Below are 8,751 nucleotides of genomic sequence, written 5' to 3'. Positions count from 1 at the left end.
TCTTACTACCATCGGGAGCGCGCACACAGAAGAGGGGGGGGGGCGCAGGGCATGTGAGAAGGCAGCACAGAGGCGCCATCTTTGAAAACTGCAGAGAAGATCAGTCTAAGGTAATAAACTGACATTGCAGCTGATCTGCCGGCCAGTTTGAGCCCTAGTATGCTGTCTGTTACTATCCTTACTGAAAGGGAAGCAGCAGCATTATAAAAATTTTTACCCTGTGTGGCCGGACAACTCCTTTAAATATCCGCTCTCTGCAAGAGGATGCTGGTATCCCTTCACTCTATGGTTTGGTTTCCCTGGTGAGCAGTCATGTTTCCTTTGCACCTTGCTGTGTGTTTGGTGTCTGGTATCCTTTCACTCTAGGGTTGGTTGGTCTTGCATGCTTGTACATGTGTTAGGTGTTTGAACAGGAGCTGGTCCAGTGTTTGTGCAGATGGCCAGACATTAGATGTGAATAGCTTTGTTCTGTGTATATGGCGTGAACAGCGCCATGTTCTGTATGTGTGTGCAGGTGGCTAGACATGAGGAGGTAACTGTCCTGTTCTATGTGGTTGTTCTGTCTTGGATGCTAGCCCTAGTGTGTTGGTGTGTGATTTGTGTTCTGAGTGCCAGTCTGTCTGGTTCCGTGTATTAACCTTTCAGGAATAGTCAGGACCAAGACTCCAGTGCAGGGCCACCTTTATTGAGGCGATCGCCTTGCTTATTAGGTAGGGTCCTACCATTCTCCCTGCAGCTTGGGGTCAGTTGTCTTGCTAGTGTAGGGACTGCAAGACACAAAGACCCTTGATCGCTGGGCTCGCGGCTTAATTGACTTGGCCAATTCATGAACCAATCTTTTGTATTTATTACAACAATTCCATTTGTTATGTGTGCTGGTATGCAAGGTGAGCGTTGGACTCCTGTTGGCAGTCCTTATCCCTGGTAAAATTCCATTGAGTGTTGGACACTATCCCCGGTAATGTTTGTGTGGGCTCGATGCTCACTTGCCCACATGAACGTAACACAAGCATCTTGGTATCCCTACGAATGCCCCGGTCCTCAAAAACTCCTTGCTTCATTCGAAAAAATGCTGCACTCACACTAAATGGGTATAGTTTCTTGAACAGTTGAACAGTAGAACAATTGCAGATATATATGCAGTCCCTTGTTGGGTCCTGGAGGACTGTCTGCCACTCCTAAATCCTTCAGGAGGTCAGGTTGCACCCAAGCTAGTTGACAGTGCTTGCCCACACCTACTATGCCATTATGAGTCTAAAGAAGACTACCCCTGCCATAACATTCCCTGCCTAAGTGTTGTTTCGGAGTTGGACCAGGCTCTTCTATATTGTTACCCCGGTGCCTCGGAGGGTCTTTGTGACTTCTAAGTTACTACCTTTCTCAGGAATCACTCTTGACCAGCCATAGCTGCAAGCGTAGAGTTAGAAAAACAGCTTAAATCTTTACTGTGCAACAGCAAATTTATGGCCCTTGCTGTCTCCCAGTAACCTAATAGGGGTTATGAGGTGTCATGGAGGAGGAGAGAAGTTAATTACACAAGAGATAACCTTACTCAGTGAAGCTTAAAGCAAGCAAACCAACAGCAAGTCTCAGTTAACAGTGATATTAAGTAAACATTATCCACAAACAGCAGAACAGAATAACCAGAAATGTGGGAGAAAAATTCCCAAATGGTCATTTGATATACTTTCACCATTTAAAGAAGTCTGACTTTGGGAAACGCATCTTTGCATTACATAGAGGTATAGATGGTCATTCAGTTGAACGACTGGTATGTAATGCTTCGCTTCCCCTCCAGTGGTGTAACCTGAAACTCCTGAGCCAAATGCGAAGTTTACAACAGGGTCTCCAACCAACAAGCATTATATGCAGTATTGTTCTCCTTATATGGAGCAGAGGGACCTTTTGACCCTGGTAGCCTGAGCAACTGGACAAAGATTTCCAGCTAAACATAGAGCCATCACATATGCAAAGTTATAGCCTTGTTGTGTACTATGATCAGCATAATGTGCTCAGACCGTTCTGATCTAAAATTGCAACAGCTGGATTTCAGAATTTTTGGTAAAAGCTGTAAAGGCACTTTCCCTGAAACACAATGTGCTGCTCCGATAATCCATGTCGAAATGCAGATCTTGATTCGGAATTGCTGCCAAGATTAAGCCGTTTTCAATTCTGCATCAAAATCTGCACATTAGCCATGCAGATTTGGTGCAGAATTTTTTGTAGGATAGCTATTTCTGCTGTGCCCTGTGGAACAGTTCTGTGCCTTATGCAGGGTCCCTTTGGTGTGCAATCACATATGAAAGCACTGACACAGCTGTGAAAAAACCTACGGTGACTCGTAGCTGCTGTTTGTAAATTGATTGTTAAATGGCTGCTCCAAGTTGCAGATCAACAGTTGTTTTTACCTGCAAAACCGTGTGACCATTATACAATGTTACTAGCAATTATTAGGACATTATAGTAGCAGTGCTTCTGGGGGCACATCACACCCACAGTAGCTTGGCTCCTCCCACAGCAGTGACATCATCACAGGTCCTTCAGCCCACTGGATCTCTGTATTGGTGGTGGTAGGTCAGTGTGTTCTGTCAGGACTGCTGAGTTGTGTAGGAAATTATAGTACCAGTGTTTCTGGTGGCACAATGCGCCACCCAGCTCTGCTATATAGTACATGCACACACACAGGTCTACTACACCCCACACATCACACACACAGCTTGACCCCTCCCACAGCAGTGACCACCACAGGTCCTTCAGCCCACTGGATCTCTGTGGTGGTGGTGGTAGGTTGTTGCCTTCTGTCAAGACCGCTGAGTTGTGTCTTCTGAGATAATAACGGCTTAGTTGTATTCTCAGTGTATTATTTTTGTCTTCCCCCTCCAAGAGCCCTAATTGTGTTCTTCCTCTACTGGTCAGACTCTGTGTTTTATATATGTTGTAGGACCTTCGATGGCATCACCAGGGGGCGGAGCGATGACGTTACCAGGGGCGGAGCATCAGAAGCACTCACTCACATACTACAGACAAGTTGTCATTAGCAGTTTGATTGGCTGAGTGGTTTTGTGGGTAAAATCAATTTTATAGGTTAAAAAATCCATTTACAAAATGGGGCATCACAACCTTGCCATCTGCTATCCACCACAAGCTTGCCAACCTTACCATGATACATGTAGCTGTATCCTATGGCCGCCTCCACACATGGCGTGCTTACTGCGGGTGATCTGCAGAAGAAAACATGAAGAAAATCTGCAGTGGCCAAACCTGCACCTAAGGGCTATTTCACACGAACATATTTGCATAACGCGACCATGCAATGCATTGGATTTCCGTAGCTTCATATAGACGAACGTGTTTTTTCTGCACAAAATATTTGTGCGATAAAAAATAGGACTTGCTCTATATTTCTCAGCCATATCTCTTATACGGCGCGTGAAAAGATAGGTCTTGATCTATTTTTCACCGTGTTACATAGAAAGCTCCCATAGGCTTCTATGGCAGCAGAAAAAAAGGGAGAGGGAGGGAGTAACCCTGCGTACAATGCTGGGAAAAGAAGACAGCTGGCCACAATTAGGCATTTTATTGCCATTTCGAGTATTTCTTCCAATCGTTGCTTGTAATTGCTGTTTTTTTTAATGCGCGCTGCAGCGCCCCATGTAAATGGCTTTAACTGCTCCAACTACGAGCGGGACTCGAACTTGTCAAAAATTCATTCATGTGAATATTTGTTCTGTAGGGGCGAACGTATAAACAAACACATAAGCCTGTGTGAAGGAGCCCTTTCACGCAGGAGTGATAGTTGTTCAGAGAATGGAGGCAGAGCGGTCGGAGATCTCTCCTGGCCGTTGGCCTTAGTTCACTATGAGCAAGCAGTTGTTCAAAGATGAACCGCTGCCTGTTTACACGGGCAGGAAGATAGGTCCTAGCCTGTCTTTTCTCGCACATAAGAAAACTACGTGCGAGAATGATAGGGCAAGGCCTGTCTTTTCTTGCGCATAGTAATATTGCGCAAGATTCACGCTAGTCGAAATGAAGCCACTGAAATCAGTGACTTCGTTTCGTTACCTTTTAAAAATCACAGCCATTTGAAAAAGCCCTAATTCACTGTTTCCAGCAATTATTCAGGCAATATGGCCCCATGTAATGGGACCTTTACCATAGACAGAAGAAGTTATTAAGACATTATCCTCAAGAACTCGCACGAGAGCAAAAGAAAAAAGATGAAGCTTTTAAGCTTTCCACTGTTAAATGAAGGCACCTAAGTCTACAGAAGTACCCGTGTGTATACAGATGTAGGCCATTTTCAGACAAGAATATTCTGTATTTGGTCCATGTTTTGTAGACCGTAATATGGAGCTAATAACTCGTAAATCTATGTCTCTATTCATATGGCCATATTTTTCCCAACAGTTTTTTAAAATCACAGCAGGACCTATTTTTTTTGCATCTTTACCCGTGCATTGGTATTGTTTTCTATTGGGCAAATAAGGATCAGTGTTTGTCCAGTAGGAAATAACAACAATGACAGTAAATACGGAGGCCAATACTGATGAAATACTGATGCTACACAGTTGTAATGTCATATATATAAAGGTCCATTTAGATGGGACGAATATCAAGCAAACGATGCCCGACACTCGTCCTCGCACATGCTAGAGGCCTTAGAAGTAGAATTTCTGAAAGTGCATACTGAAGTAGTGTACTGAGGGATTCTGAGGAGTGCCTTTGTTTATTAATTGTGGCATACACTAGAATTGGCATCATACCATTCCTCTCCTTGGTGATTTCGGGTGGTTTCCCACGCAGGTTTTTTTTTTTTAATATGCTGCAGTTTCTTATGAAATTCTTTGAGCCAAAGCCAGAAGTGAACTCAAATGGAATAAAAAAATATAAAGGTAGAACTTCCTACTACCACCTCCTACTGTCGACATCGGCAACGCGCAGCCCATGACGGAAGTGACGTGTCATCGGCTGGCTTGGTGGGTATATAAGGTGTGCGATAGGCTGTCTGCTCACGTATCACTCAATGGGTAAAAGGGGCGATTGATGAGAGTTGCGAAAAGGGATGACTTTGGGCCAAGGTTGTCAGTATTCCTCAAACAGCGCAGTTTATGAACTGCTTTTGCGCAGATGTGGTGAAAGAATATAGTGGGTGCACAAATGGCAGTGTTGGGAATAACCGGCATGGAAACTGCGGAGCACCATGTGCTATTGATGTGGGAGGTGAACTACGAAGGTGCGTGAGGGGCAAGCAAGATGCTACAGTGGAGCAGCTCACTATGAAAATGAACAAGGGGGCTAACAAACATGTATTTAAAACCACAGGTGGTGAACCCTACAGTGTAGGGGGCTCCAAAGTATAAAGATGGTCACTGCACCTATGCTAACAAAGTTGCATCAGAAGAAAAGTCTTCAATTTGCACAGCAGTATCAGAATTGGACAACCACTGATTGGCAAAGGACTGCCTTCTCTGATGAGCCAGGGTTTCTGCTTCATCGAACAGATGGACGTTGGTGTATCAGGCAAGAGTAGAAACACCCTGCAAGCATTGCTGGAAGAACACAAGCTGGTGGTGGCAGAGTTATGGGCTGGGGAGTTTATTCATGGCATTCTCTGGGTTTGCTCATCCATGTGGAAGGCACTCTGAACTGATTTGGTTATGAATCCATCCTAGTAGATCACATATACCCATACATATTGTTTGTCTTCCCTGGGGCAGGTGGGGTCTTATAGATAGAAGTGTCCGACAGTGGTTGGAAGAGCACAACCAAAACTTCCAAGTACTTCCCTAGCCCCATAGTTCTCCAGACTTAACCCCAATTTAGCATCTGTGGGACCACCTCGATCGTCGTGTTCACTCTATGGATCCTCCCCCATGCACACTCCAGCAACTGTGAGATGCACTGCAGTCAACATGGCTCCTGATACCTGTGACAACCTACCAGCACCTTATGGAGTCATTCCCAGCCCGTCTGACTGCTGTCCATGCGGCACGCAGCGGTTACTGTCGAAAATAGTTGGTGGTCATAATAATGTGACTCGACTATGTAATTCTCCATCCTCTTGGATCTACTTCTTCCTTTGGCTCAAAAACTGCAGTGGCATTTCTCCAGAAAAACTGTATGTGAAACCACCGTCAATGGGGTTGTCTGCTTTGAAAATCCCTTTGTATTAGGCAGGTTCTCAATAATAACTTGATTAGAGGGTGTCCATGCGCCGCTACCCCTTGCAATCAGCTGTAATTTGTGGAAGAATCTGCCAACAAGTGTGTAATTCTCCTGGACTGCCACCACAGGTCAAATAAAGCATTACACCGTTTCCATTGAAATCCATGTGCTGCCCATGTGCTGTGTCCTCCGGAGCAGGGGACGACCTTCTAGCTGCTCCCTGCTCTGAGTAGTAGATGAGGGTCATTATCCCATCTATTATTTTGCAACCCTCAAAGATGGTATTTAAAATAGGCTTTTTTAACCAGATCGCCTTTTTTATATCACTTAGGAAAAGATCGTCTGTTTTTGGGTACAACTGTGACCTAATCAGGTACATCAGTGCCACTATTAGGCTGCATTCACACTGATGATAAAATGGCGCGATTTTTGTGTGATGAAAACGCAGAATTATGAAACCAATGATTTTCAATGGTTTCCTTCACATTTGCGATGTTTTCACTCATGTGATGTGAGAAAGAAATCGCGGCATGCGCTAACTTTCTGCTTTTTGCCTTTTCCCCCCATATTTCCCTATGGAGCCTCGTTTTTATTGCATCGCAAAGCATGAACTTGCGATTTTTGTGCGATGCGTTTTTTAAGATTGGAAAGTCCTATTAACTTTTGCGTTAAAAAATCGCGGCAAAAGAAATGCACGAGAAAATAACAAGTGGCAGCGATGTTTTGTTGCGACAAAAAGCATTGCGGATGCTCAAAAATTGCGTGAAAAGAAGTGGCAATTTTGCCGTGATTTTCTCATGGCAATATCGCAATCGCCAGTGTGAAGGGGCCCTTATAAGACAAAAAAAGCCCTGAAAAATATACATTCCCAGCAAACCGTGAGCATTTTTGTGGTAACATGTAAAAATGTGTTAATTCCATTCTGCTCCTGTATGAATAAACACGCAGCGGTAAGAGTATCACATGGCAGGTATGATGTCATACTTAGTTATAAGGCCTCCCAGTACATTTACATATTAACATGGAGAAGTGTTAAACTATATTAGCATATAAATAAGGAAACTGGAATAAATGATGAGTGCTCACCACTATTTTACATAATCGGACATGTTGGGAACATATACACACAATTGGATCATCCATGCAATTCTAATCAGTTTTTTGCTATTCAGCTGTAATCAAAATGACCCCCCCCCCTTCCCCAATTGCAAATTAGGTTTTCAATGTGCCTGTAAATGGCTGTGAAAAGACTTAAAAATGGAGCAACATGCATATACAAGTATCCGGATTTGTTATACATATGTGCCATATTAAAAACATACCCACTGGCACTCCATAGCCCACTATGCCCCCTCCCAGGAGCAAAATCCTACATGCCGCAATTTGATAGAAAGTACTGCACACATTTGTATCACAGAGACCATTCTGGCATCTTGTTAGCAATTATACCAATAGTATTTTGCGTCCCAGTGAGCTCACCATTCAGGATTGGGCCCAGGTCTGTGATCTCTGTATGTCTTCTGCTGGTCAGGAAGGGTATCATTTCTCCTTAGGGAGAGCACCTAGAAAGTGTGTGAAGAGACTTATAAGGCTATCCATGCTCCAATGGGAAATATGCAAATGAGCAGATAGAACAATACCTCTGCAGTGCCACCTATTGGAAGGCAGCATTCCTGCAAGTCAATGTCAGACTTTTTAGAGAAGTCTTATAACAATGACTGGGAATTGTAAGCCAAGCCAGAATACCCATACACAGACAACTATTTCGGGGTTTGCCCCTCATTATTGTGTAGTAGGTTTCTGGCTTATCTTCTGCTGGCTGCACCTCCTTGCAGATCATTACTTCAGGCCTGACAATAAACACTAGCAGTGGTGCTCCTGTAGGTTGCTTATGGGCATTGCTTCACTTTTGGCATGATTACTGTCATACATGAGGGTAGCAGTTTTCTAAGATTTATCAACAACAGGATAGTTTCTCGGGAATTTGATCAATGGTCAAATATCAAAAAAGTGCCCCCACTTTCCCTCTACCAAAGCATTACAAAAGCCATGAAACAACTGCATTGTGATGTCCCTGGTGGGACTAAATAAATAATGGAATACATGTTAATAAAGTTTATTAAAAATGGACACAGGTAAAAAAACAAAAAACAGTTTTTGTTTTATTCTGTAAAAGTGAAATAAACCCAGACACGGCATCACTGCAATCATCATGGCCCATATAATTACCGCCACTTCACCTGTCACTGAACAAAACCCACTATACCAAGACCAACACTATATAAGGGCCAAATAACACCGCCACACCATGATACATACATCGCCTGCGAGACCTCCGCTCCATCTACTTCTATGGAACAGAGAAAGATCGCTGAGTGCATAGATCTCTCTCCATCTGTACCGTAGAAGTGAATGGAGTGAAGGTCATACTTGAGCACCACCACTCCATTCGCATGGGGCATTCAGGGTGCGCAAATCTTAGGTTCCTGGCAGTCAAACCTCCAGCGATCAGACATTTATCACCCATCTTTCTTAATGGGAAAACTGCTTCCAAGGTTAAAAAATAAAAATTTTTGGGGTGTCATT

This window comes from Eleutherodactylus coqui, chromosome 2 (assembly GCF_035609145.1).
Source record: "Eleutherodactylus coqui strain aEleCoq1 chromosome 2, aEleCoq1.hap1, whole genome shotgun sequence".
Classification (NCBI taxonomy): domain Eukaryota; kingdom Metazoa; phylum Chordata; class Amphibia; order Anura; family Eleutherodactylidae; genus Eleutherodactylus; species Eleutherodactylus coqui.
The sequence above is the reverse complement of the archived record's forward strand: the minus strand, read 5'-3'. Positions refer to the sequence as shown.